Raw genomic sequence first — 12,445 nt, forward strand, 5'->3', positions numbered from 1 at the left:
GAAAAAACATGGTAGAGAGGTAGACACGGACTAATCCAAAAATCTGAAAACTGGGAGAAGGACGACAGCCTCCAAAGCTTGAAAAAGGCAATTTTAGGACAAATGAAGGATAGGGCTTCTTTTCGCAGTGAGCATTCAGTTAACAGGACTCATTATTTTGAAATGTGGTATAGGATTAAAATGTAAATGGTCTTATGTGCTTATTTATATATGCAATCACATTTATTGAAGACATACTATATAGTGGGCACTGTGCTAGGAGACGGGGATTCAGAAATGAATAGTACACAGTCGGCTCACTCATATTCTAGCAAGAGGCAGACATGTTGATTACTCAGTCCACATATGATGATTGAGCACCATAGGGGCCAGATCCTGTGCTAGCACTGCAGATAAACTGGTGAGCAAAACAGAAATCCCTCCTGCTCTCCTTGAGCCCACCGTTTCTTAAAGAAGGCAGATGTTAGAGAAATAATTAAATTATAACACACAACTAATTAGTCACTAATGAGCATGATGTTGTAAGAGAGGAGTATGGGGAGCTTTAGGAATATACAAAGAGAGGTCATTATGTAGTCTAGGGAGTCATAAAAGATCTCCTTGAGGAATTTAGGTGTAAGCTGACAACAGGAGGCTGAACAGCAGTGAAGTTGGCAACGAGGATGGGTGGGGGTGGGGGAGGAAAGAACATTCATAGAGGGAACATCGTGTGACAAAGGGTGGAAGAGAGTTATTTGAGGAACTGAAAGATGTCTAGTATGGCTGTGTTGGAGGAAACAGTAGGGGCAAGAATGGGCTAGAGTAGGTTCTTTTCTGTTGTGCTCTGTTGTCCCCAGAGGCTGAACACTAAAAACTGCATCATCTGGGCTATGTAGCCCTCTGCTTCTAGTTGGGTCTGCATGACAGAAGCATGAGTAGGAGATCAGAGATCATAGGGGAGAGAAGGCATGACATTTCTCCTACTCTCTCCCTGTTTGGGTGCTGAGGTTCTGGCAACTGTTGTATCTTATAACAATAGTTCCTGTTGGTGGCCCTACTTCCATGGCCCCAGTTTGATTAGTTTGGGTAACACCCTTTGTTCACTCTGTGCATTAAAGCCTACCAGTCACAACGACTTCCACTTTTGCTAGTCCCAAGTACCTTAATCTCCCTTTTTCTTCCTTTAACTTTTGTAAACCTTCTCTTTATTAAACTGTCTTTAAATTCCAGTTGAGGGTGCCTTCTGTTTTCTGCTCAGGAGACTCACTGAAGGTCACACTAAGGACTTTGGACTTAGTCCTGGGCAATGAGAAGATGTTTATAAGATTTCAGCAAAGGAGTGACATGGTATTTGCTCTTTGAAATATCCTGGAGTTTCTGCTTCTAGTAATGACAGAGTAAGATCTTACTAGACTGTCTCTCCTATAAAAATCAACTAAAAATCTGGACAAGTAGCAAAAACTGTAGCTATGTGAGGTAACAGAAAATCAACAGTAACAGACAGACTCTTCATGGAAGTACAGTCAGAGGAGGGGAGTTTTTTTTCAAAGCAAGTTCTTATTTTTGTGGCTTTTCCCCTGGGGACAATGTGGTGATATGATTGCTGGAGGTGGCAGGGTGCTTGTGGAAAAACTGGAATCTCTCTGGGCTGGGAAACCAGAGAGATTTCAGAGGTTTCCCAATTTCCTGGGAAACCAGGAAATTGAAGCCAGAGAAATTGTGTCTGCTGAAGAGAGTGGAGGAATCACAGAAGGGAAAGAACCAAAGAGGATCCCAAATTCTGACTATCCATATCTTCCTGTGACCCCTTGTACAGGCATTTACAGAACAAACTGATAGTGATTCCGATAAAGAAAAAAACATTTGAACAGACACAGGAACACAGGAGCTGCTACGCAAGAAAAAGAGTTAGTGGTTCTTATCAGATGGGGAAAAAACTAGAATCAAGAATTTCTGTAACATTCCATAAACATTTACAATGACCAGGATACAACCCAAATTTATCTGACTTACAAAAATCCATGAATTTGGAACACATTCTTGAGAGAAAAGAAAATGTGAACATGACCCTGAGATGACCTAGATATTGGAACTAGCACAGTGGGATTTAAAAATGGTAACCATAACTATCCTCAGTGAAGTAAAAGAAAATATGCTTATGATGAATGAAAAGGTAGGAAATCTTAGTAGAGAGAGAAAAATGATTTTTTTGAAAAACCTAAGTGGTTAGAAAAAGAAAAAAATTTTAAATGGAAACTTCAGTACTGAAAAATACAATATCAGAAATGAATGGACTTGATAGCCAGTGGAGATGATAAAAGAAATAGTAAGTGAACTTGGAAATGGAGCAATAGAAATGATCCAAGGTGGAGAACAGAGAGCAAAAAATTAAAAAACTAAAACATTAAAAAAAAACACATCACGGGGGACCTGGGTGCCTCAGTGGGTTAAGCCTCTGCCTTCTACTCAAGTTATGATCTCAGGGTCCTGGGATCTGAGTCCCACATTGGACTCCTTGCTTGGTGGGAAGACTTCTTCTCTCTCCGCCTCTGCCTGCCAGTCAACCTGCTTGTGTGCACATGCTCTCTCTCTCTCTCTCTCTCTCTGACAAATAAATAAATAAAATCTTTAAAAAAAAAAAAAAGGGTAAGATAGGGCGAAGGAATATGGATCAACACAGAAATGAAGTTTTTTTTTTTTTTTTAAGATTTTATTTATATATGTGAGAGGTGGGGAGAGCACATGAGCAGGGGAGGGGCAAAGGGAGAGAGGGAGAGGGAGATAATCCCAAGCAGACTCTGCACCAGGTCTAGAGCCCAACCCTATGACCCCAAGATCATGACCTGAGCTGAAACCATGAGTTGGTCACCTGACTAAGCTACCTAGGTGCCCCTTGCAAGGTTTTTATAAATTGTGTGAAATACAACCATGCTTACTAAAGCATTTTGTAAAAAAGTAAGGATGTATATTATAATGTCTAGGGTAACCACTAAAAATAATGCAAAGAAGAAAAGCTAAAAAGCCAACAGGATAATTAAACTTAAATCTTAAAAAATATTGAAACAATTAAAAAAAATAGGAATGGAGGAACAGTAGAACAAAAGAAAACAACAAAAACCAGAGGAAAAATATAAAAAATCTAAATGGTGGCTCCAAATCCAACTATACCAATAATTACATTAAATACTAATGGATTAAGATAGTCCATTTAAAAGGTAGAGATTGTCCTATTGAAGAAAACAAGATCCAACTACACGTTGTCTACAAGAGACACACTTAATTAAAGACACAGATATGTTGAAAGTAAACAAATTAAAATACTCCATTTAAAAGGCAGAGATTGCTTTTTCTGCCCGTGGACGCCGCCGAGTAAGCATCGTTAAAGTCTCCCCTCCCACCGCCGTCATGTCTAAGTCAGAGTCTCCTAAAGAGCCTGAACAGCTGCGGAAGCTCTTCATCGGAGGTCTGAGCTTTGAAACAACCGATGAGAGTCTGAGGAGCCATTTTGAGCAATGGGGAACACTTACGGACTGTGTGGTAATGAGAGACCCAAACACCAAGCGCTCCAGAGGCTTTGGGTTTGTCACATATGCCACTGTGGAGGAGGTGGATGCAGCCATGAATGCAAGGCCACACAAGGTGGATGGAAGAGTTGTGGAACCAAAGAGGGCTGTCTCAAGAGAAGATTCTCAAAGACCTGGTGCCCACTTAACTGTGAAAAAGATTTTTGTTGGTGGCATTAAAGAAGACACTGAAGAACATCATCTAAGAGATTATTTCGAACAGTATGGGAAAATCGAAGTGATTGAGATCATGACTGAGCGAGGCAGTGGCAAAAAGAGGGGTTTTGCTTTTGTAACATTTGATGACCATGATTCTGTAGACAAGATTGTCATTCAAAAATACCATACTGTGAATGGCCACAACTGTGAAGTAAGGAAAGCGCTCTCTAAGCAAGAGATGGCTAGTGCTTCATCCAGCCAAAGAGGTCTAAGTGGTTCTGGAAACTTTGGTGGTGGTCGTGGAGGTGGTTTTGGTGGGAATGACAACTTTGGTCGCGGAGGAAACTTCAGTGGTCGAGGTGGCTTTGGTGGCAGTCGAGGTGGTGGTGGATATGGTGGCAGTGGGGATGGCTATAACGGGTTTGGTAATGATGGAAGCAACTTTGGAGGTGGCGGAAGCTATAATGATTTTGGCAATTACAACAATCAATCCTCAAATTTTGGACCCATGAAAGGAGGCAATTTTGGAGGCAGAAGCTCTGGCCCTTATGGTGGTGGAGGCCAGTACTTCGCCAAACCACGAAACCAAGGTGGCTATGGTGGTTCCAGCAGCAGCAGCAGCTACGGCAGTGGCAGAAGGTTTTAATTACTGCCAGGAAACAAAGCTTAGCAGGAGAGGAGAGCCAGAGAAGTGACAGGGAAGCTACAGGTTACAACAGATTTGTGAACTCAGCCAAGCACAGTGGTGGCAGGGCCTAGCTGCTACAAAGAAGACATGTTTTAGACAATACTCATGTGTATGGGCAAAAAAAACTCGAGGACTGTATTTGTGACTAATTGTATAACAGGTTATTTTAGTTTCTGTTCTGTGGAAAGTGTAAAGCATTCCAACAAAGGGTTTTAATGTAGATTTTTTTTTTGCACCCATGCTGTTGATTGCTAAATGTAATAGTCTGATCATGACGCTGAATAAATGTGTCTTTAAAAAAAAAAAAAAAAAGGCAGAGATTGTCATACTGAAGAAAACAAGATCCAACTGTATGTTGTCTTAAAAAGTTAAAGTTAGACATACTTAAAAGCTAGACATACTTAAAAAGTTAAAAAGTGTGTCTCTTGTGGAGACACACTTAATATAAAGACACAGATATGTTGAAGGTAAATGGGTGAAAAAATATAATGTGAACACTAAGTATAGGAAAGCTGAAGTGGCTATATTAATATCAGAAAAAGGAGAATTCAAAATAAAGAGTATTTTTAGAGGCAGAGGGAAACATTTCACAATGATAAAAAGGGTCATTTCACAATGACTTTACTTGTAAATATGTATATGCCTAATAACAAAGCTTCAAAATATATGAAACAAAATTGATGGCATTGAAAAGAGAAATAGACAATTCCACAATCATTGGTGATTTTATCATCTCTCCCCAGCAATTGATAAAATGAGACCCCCCCAAAAAAAAGAGAAAAAAGAACCGTGATTTTGAACAACAGTGTCAATCACTCTGGTTGAGTTGTTTTTTTATAGAATATTACACTGAATGATGACAAAAAAACACATATTTTTTTTCAAGGACACATGGTGTGTTTACCAGGACAACTGGGCCATAAAGCAAGTCTTAAATTTAAAGATTGACATCATGGCTTTTTGGCTTTTGCCTGGGAACAGGTGAGGGTGCAACTGTCTTTGGTCCTCCCAAATCTGGGTTCATCTAACACCAACTGCCTCCACCATGCCACCTAAGTTGAACTCCAACCAGATCAAATAACATACCTGAGGTGCACTAGTGGGGAAGTCAGTGCCATGTCTACCCTGGCCCCCAACATCAGCCCCCTGGATCTATCTCCAAAAAAGTTTGGTGATGACATTGGAATGGTCGAAGATTACAATGAAACTGACCATTCAGAACAGAAAGCCCAGACTGAAGTGGTGCCTTCTGCCTCTGCCCTGATTAACAAAGCCCTCAAGGAACTACAAAGAGACAGAAGGAAGCAGAAAAATATTAAGCACAGTGGAAATGTCACTTTTGATGAGATTGTCAACATTGTCTGATGGATATGGCACTGATCTTTACCAGAGAACTCTCTGGAACCATTAAAGACATTCTGAGGACTGCCCCGTCTGTGGGCTGCAATGTTGATGGCTGCCACCCTCATGACATCACGGATGACATTAATAATGGTGCAGTAGAATGTCCAGCTAGTTAAGAACTACAAAATCTTTCAGTAAAGGATCATTTAACAATCAAAAACAAAAAACAAACAAAAAAGGATCAACATCATAGAGAATATGTTCTCTGATTATGGTGGAATTAAATTAGAAATCAATAAGATAATTAGGAAAACTCCATATATTTGGAAATTGTGTACCACACTTCTAACTAATCCATCATTTTAAGAAGTCATAGTGGAAATTAGAAGATATTTTGAATGAAATGATAATGAAAATACACACATCAAAATCTGTGGGATTGTTGCTAAAGCAGTGCTGATTGTAGGACCACAACAGGAAATATACAAGATAAACCTAGAATGTCTTGTGCCAGAGAGTAAGGAAATGCTCAAAAATCAAGAGGATAGGGGCATATTGAAGGGATACAGGAGTAACCTAAAAAAGCTCCCCTGACCAAAGCTGGGACAGTTTGAGTTACAAGACCAATAATGCAATATTGGATTATAACCCAAAATAGAAAATGAATATCCATGGATCTGTATTGATATAAATCAATGACTGAATCAACAAATGTGGGAGAGGAATTCCAGATAAATTAAGTGAATGCTACTGCCCACCCCTTTGAGTATGAGCTGTAAAGTACGGAAAGGGATGGCGGGGGGCGGGGGGGGGGTGGAGAGGAAGATGAGAAAATCACTTTACAGTGGAAAAACTTGACAATGGAAAAACTGATTGAGATTAACATTGTCATTGATAAGCCATGCTGAAACATACCCTTCACATGATATGATGAGAATGGCATGTCATCTTCACGGTCTTTCTCCTCAAAACCCATTATACCAGTCTAACCAGAGAAAGACAAACTGGGAGTCTCCAGGATTCCTCAAAACAGTTGAGGTCACCAACAACAAAGAATCTGAGAAACTGTCACAGTCAAGAGGACCCGAAAGAGACCAATGACTAAATAGATTGGAACATCTGGATAGGATTCTGGAAAATGAAAAGGATGTTAAGGAAAAACTTATAAAACCCCAAAAAAGTATTGATTCAATTTATAGTAATAAACTAATGTTGATACCTTAATTGTGACATGTACCATAAGAATGTGAAGTGTCAGCAATAGGGGGAACAGGGTGAACGGTATATGGAAACTCTGTGCTATATTCACAATTTTCTGTAAATCTAAAAATATTCTAAAATTAAAAATTTGTTTAAAAAATTATGGGATGGACCTAGAGCAGTGCAGAGAGGGAAATTTATAGGTTTAATGCTTATATTGGAAAAAGGTTCCCTAAAATCAATTACTTAAGTTTATCACTTTAGATGTTAGAAAATGAGAAATTAAATCCAATGTAAATAGAAAGAAGGAAATAATAAAGGCCATAACTTAATGAAATAGAAAATGAACAAATAATGAAGAAAATAAAAATAAAAACCTGGTTGTTTGAAATGATCAGTAAAATTGGTAGGGCTCTCATCAGATAGATTAAGACAAAAACAGAGAAGGCACAAATTAATAATTTGAGAAATGAAAGAGAAAACATTACTATAGACCCTAGAGTCATGAAAAGAATGATAAAGGTATGTTGTGGACAACTTTGAGCCAATAGATATGACTGCCTATAAGAAATGGACACACTCCTTGAAAGACCAAAATTGCCAAAGGTGATTTAGAAAGAAGTAGAAAACTTTAATAGACCTATATAAAATACAGAAATTGAATTCACAGTTAAAACTTTATCCAAAAAGATAACTTCAGGTCAAGATGGCTTCACTGGTGAATTCTATTAAACATTTAAGGGAAAAAAATCGTACTAGGCTCACAAAAATTCTTTAAGAAAATAGAGAAGAAGGGAACAGTTCCCAACTTATTTTATGAGGCTGGTATAACTCTGATTCCAAAACCAGATAAAGACATTACAAAAAAAGAACTAGAGGCCAATATCCCTCATGAATAGAGACATAAAAATCCTTCATAAAATATTAGCAAATAGAAATCAGTGGCATATAAAGAAGGTAATAGATCATGACCAAGTAGGATTTATTCAAGGAATGCAAGGCTGGCTTAACATTTCAAAATCAATCAATATAACTCAACAAGTTAATAGAATAAAGGAGGAAAGTGTATGATCCTTTCAGTAGATGCAGAAAAGCTTTTGTTAAATTAGACATGCTTCCATAAAAACAAACAACAACAACAAAACACTCAGCAAATTCAGAATAGGAGGAAACTTTCTCAACCTAATTAAAGAGATCCTCTAAAACTTACATTTTATGCTTAGGTGAAAGTCCAGTGATTTCTCCCTTAGATGAGGAAGAAGGCAAAGATACTTTCTCTCACCACTCATATTCAGCATTGTACCGGGGTTTGTAGCCAATGTAAAAAGACAATGAAAAGAAATAAATGCATACATATTGGGCAGGAAGAAGTAAAACTGTCTTTATTTGCAGATAACATAATTGCATATGGGGAAAATCCCAAAGATTCTACAAAAGAGCTGCTAGAATTAATAAACGTAGCAGTATCTTAGGATATAAGGTTAATATACAGAAATTAATCTTTTTTTTTTTTTTAAGAAAGCTCCACACCCATCGTGGAACCCAACACAGCGGCCCAAATTCACAAACCCGAGATCAAGGCCTGAGCTGAAATCAAGAGTCAGAAGATTAACTGATTGAGCCACCCTGGCACCCCAATCTTATTTTTATATACTAGCAATGAACATTTAGAAAATACTTTTTAAAAAATCTCCATTTGCAGTAGCATGAAAAATACTTAGAAATAGATTTTTTTTAATTTATTTTTATTTTTATTTTTTTATTTTTTATTTTTTTTAAGATTTTTATTTATTTATTTGACAGAGAGAGATCACAAGCAGGCAGAGAGGCCAGCAGAGAGAGTGGAAGGTAAACAGGCTCCCTGCTGAGCAGAGAGCCTGATGCGGGGCTCGATCCCAGGACCCCGGGATCATGACCTGAGCCGAAGGCAGAGGCTTAAACCACTGAGCCACCCAGGCACCCCTAGAAATAGATTTAATAAGAGATGTGTAAAATCTGTATGCTGAAAACTAGAAAACATCACAAAGGAAGACTTAATTAAGTAGATTCCATGTTAATGGATTACATGATAAAGCATTGGAATATTCGATATGATTCAGATGGCAATTCTCCCCAAACTGACCTATAGAGTCAGTGCAATCTTAATGAAAATCTTAGAAGGTATTTTTGAAGAAATTGACATGCTGATGCTGAAATTTATGTGAAAAAGAAAAAATGCATAGAAGAACCAAAATAATTTTGAAAAAGGACAAAGCTGGATGACCTACATTATCTGATTTTAAACTTGTCATAACTTACAGTGATCAAGATGTGTGATATTGAAATAAATATAGATCAATGGAATAGACGAGAGAGTCAGAAATTGACCGTATATAAGTGTGGGTCTATTGATTTGTTAAAAAAAAAAAAAAGTAGACTAAGTGTGCCTGGATGGCCCTTGGTTGGTTAAGTGTCCAACTCTTGGTTTTGTTTCAGGTCATGATCTTGGGGTCCTGGGATCCAGTCCCGTGGTGCACTCCCTAGCTCAGAGCAGGTTCTGCTTGGGATTCTCTCTCCCTCTCCCTTTGCCCCTCTTGCTCATGCTCTCTCTCTCTCTCTCTCTAATAAATAAATAAATCTTAAATAAAAGAAAATAAAATAAAATAGAGTACTTTTTCTCTTTTTAACAAATAGCTTTTATTTTGTAGAGCAGTTTTAGGTTTGTAGGAAAAGTGATTAGATAGTAAAAAACGTCCCCATACATGTCCTACTCTGACACATACACAGCCTAATCTACTATCAACATCCCATACCAGAGAGGTACATTTGTTATAACTGATAAACCTACATTGATCTCAACATTGTAACCCAAAGCCCATAGTTTACATTAGGTTTCACTCTTGGTGTTGTACATGCTGTAGGTTTTGACAAATGTGTGGCAGGTACTCAACGCTAAGTATCATGAAGAATAGTTCCACAGCTTAAGGATCTTCAATTGATTTTTGACAAAGGTGGCAAGGCAAGACACTTGGAAAAAATAGTCTTTTTAACATATGGTGCTGGGACCACCAAATATCTGTATTTTAAAAACTGAACCTTGCTCCTTACCTTAAACCTTGTGGAAATATTGACTCAAAATGAATCACAGAGCTAAACATAAAGTGACAACTAGAAGGAAACATAAAAGAAAATCTTTGTTGCATTAGGTTAAGTAAATATTTCACAAAGATCCAGAAAGTACACATCGGTTGATAAAATTAGCTTTTGGGGCACTTGACTGGCTCAGTTGGTAGAGTGTCTTGATCTTGGGGTCATGAGTTTGAATCCCACATTGGGTGTAGAGATTATTTAAAAATAAAATCTTTTAAAAAATGAAATTAAAACCTTTTGATTTTCAAAAGACACAAGTAAGAAAACAAAAAGCAGGTCACTGAGAAAAAATATTTGCAAAGCATCCTTATGAATAGGATTTATATTCAGAATATACAGAATACATTTGTACTCAGAATATACACAGAACTCTTAAAATTCAATAAGAAGACAAGCAACCAGTAAAACATGGGCAATTGGAACACATCATTTTCAAAAGAAGATGTAAGGAGGGCCAGCAAATATATGAAAATATGCATCACCAGTTATGATGTAACTTCATAGTAAGCCCCAGCAAGATGCTCCTGCACACCCACTAAAATGGGTCAGGTGAAATACACCGATGAAATCAAGTGCTGGGGAGGGTGTGGAACCACTAGAACTCTTCCACATTGTCAGAGAGAATGCAAAATTGAACAGCCACTTCAGAAAACAGGGTGGCAATGCTACGAAAATAAATAAATAGATAGATAGATAGAGATAGATAGATAGATAATTAATTAATTAATAATCACCCTATGACCTGGCAATCACACTCCCGGATATCTACCCAAGAGAAATGAACACATATGTCCACACAAAGACTTGTACCTGAATGCTCACAGAAGCTCTATGCAAAAATCATTAAAACTGGGGAAGACATCCAACGTCCATCTACTGGTGAGTGGGTAAGCAGATTGTGGAGTACCTATGTGCTACTCAGCACCAAAAAAGATGAAACATGAACCCATGCAACATGGAGGGATCTCAGAAACATGACAGAAAGTGAAGGACATCAAAAGAAAAGACTACATACTGCTTCATTCCATTTATCTGGAACTGTAGAAAAGGTGAAACTATAGGGACAGAAAACAGATCAGTGGTTTCCTGGGGTGAGTGTTGGGTGTCTAGGGGAGAGTATCAACAGTGGTGATTGCAGAAGAGAAGTTTTTATGGTGCTGGAAACATCTATGTCTTGAGAGTAGTCATGTTTACAGGACTGTGTCTGGTTACTTAATTTTCATCAGGCTTTACACTTAAAGTGGGTGAATTTCATTGTATACAATTATCCCTGGTTGCCGTGTGCTGAACCCTTTGAAAGGAGCAAGAGTGGGTGCCAAGAGGTCAGTTGGGAGGTGAGGTGTCTCCCCATCCCCCACCTTTCAAACAGTGCCCCTTTCCAATTGCTTTGCAGCTGGAGAGTCTGACGGAGCACACGTGGGGGACCTGGTTAGTTTCCAGCTCACTATGATACGAGGGATCAAATCACCACCAGGGCTCTGGCCACTATCTCCATCTCTGGCTGGTTCCCAAGGATGTCATTGGGTTAACTGAGATCTTGTCTACAAAGCAATCCCACTTCCATGGAGACCAATATCCACTAAAGCCCAAGGAGTTTACAGGGTTCATCCATTGCAACTTGATTTCTCTTGGCCTCTGTTTTTTTGTCTGCAAAGGGGAGGGGTTAACTACGTGGCCTCCGAAGACCCTGTGAGCCCTAACAGCTTGTGATTTAAAGTACAATGCAGACTTGATTTGAGTTTTTATTTATAGTCTTCATATGTATGCTCCTCAGCAGGAATGCCCTCTCATCCTAGCACCTGATTACATCTTCCTCAGCCTGCAAGATCCGGCTCTAGTTTTCTTCAAACCCCATGAAGCTCCTTCTTACTAGTCTAAGTCCTCCTGATCTAGCCTCCTATTGGCCTGTTCTGAATAATTTAGCACGTACATGCACTGTAACACAAACCCTTTTGGCTGTGATTTTATATATGATATTGGTCTTTCCTTCTCAATCAGGTTGCAAAAGCCTTGGGGTCTTATATTTCTCAGGTTTTCCCCTTCCCCAACACCCCCTGCCCTACACACACACACACTTAATGCTCACACATTGCTGTGAGCTTTGAGCATTAGGTAAATCCTCAATACAGTCTTGATAGGTTCCTATTGCTCTCAATCTGCTTCTAGAATTTGCTTTTCTTCACTTCTGCCGAACTGTCTGCCTTCAGGACTAACATGGGCCGCTCTTGCTCTGGGACCAAGCCCGTGACCTACGGCTAGTTCTCAGAAATCATTAGGAAGCTGAAATCCTCTCTGGCTGTCCAAATGCCACCCACAGTCCTTACTGTTTGGAATTTCACTAGAAGTTGACAGTATGTATACTCAGAAATCTTCCCACCAAACA

General features: G+C 38.7%; 1 pseudogene; it reads left to right on the plus strand.

The window, feature by feature from the left end:
• Positions 1–5,383: 5,383 nt before the first annotated feature.
• LOC116855376 lies at positions 5,384–5,909 on the plus strand (annotated as a pseudogene).
• Positions 5,910–12,445: the final 6,536 nt, after the last annotated feature.

Source organism: Lontra canadensis, unplaced genomic scaffold, assembly GCF_010015895.1.
Source record: "Lontra canadensis isolate GAN:19392208 unplaced genomic scaffold, GSC_riverotter_1.0 scaffold101, whole genome shotgun sequence".
Classification (NCBI taxonomy): domain Eukaryota; kingdom Metazoa; phylum Chordata; class Mammalia; order Carnivora; family Mustelidae; genus Lontra; species Lontra canadensis.